The sequence below is a fragment of the Mus caroli genome, unplaced genomic scaffold, assembly GCF_978045245.1.
Source record: "Mus caroli unplaced genomic scaffold, Mus_caroli_1 scaffold_8, whole genome shotgun sequence".
NCBI lineage: Eukaryota > Metazoa > Chordata > Mammalia > Rodentia > Muridae > Mus > Mus caroli.
This window is the reverse complement of record NW_028227263.1, coordinates 121414068-121414753: the sequence shown is the minus strand read 5'-3', so window position 1 is coordinate 121414753 and position 686 is coordinate 121414068.

Genomic DNA, 686 nt, shown 5'->3' with positions numbered 1-686 from the left:
GTTTCTTTGAGACCTAACACTGACAGCTATTAAATAAAAAATAAGTTTTTAAAAGATGGGTGTTATAGTTCATACTTTTAATCCCAGCATTTGAGAAGTAGAGGCAGGTGGTACTCTGTAAATTCCAGGCCAGACAGAGTTATATAGTGTATGGGGGACTGGGGGGGGGGGTTAGATTTATTTATTTACGGGGTTCAGGGAATCCAACTCGTATCATCATGATTGGCGGCAAAGCGCCTTTATCTGCTGAGCCATTCTGCCCGCATGATTAGAACTTTTTGAACTGTACAACATGGACATCGCTAGTCTTCCAGACTTGGCAGTATCAAAGCCAGCTTCAATCTTGGCTTACAAGAGGACTTTCCCATTAGCCACCACCCTGAAAGCTCCGGGATGGACTGCGCAGCCTCACTCGAGTTCGAGGCCTCGCCCCTTGGCGCTGAGTTCTGACAGCGGCTGCGTAAGCCGCTGAGAGTTCTGGGAATTGTAGTTCCATTGAGCTGATACCCCTACTTCCGGGTTTAGCCGGCAGTGCAGCCATTTGTGTGAGTGTGTGTGTGTTTGTGTGTGTGTGCGTGCGTGCGTGCGTGTGAGTGTGTGTGTGTGTATGTGTGTGAAGGCGTCTTCTGTGGCTCAGCTTTGTGGCTGGGCTCAGTCTACACGGAGTGACCTGGCGGATGCTGACT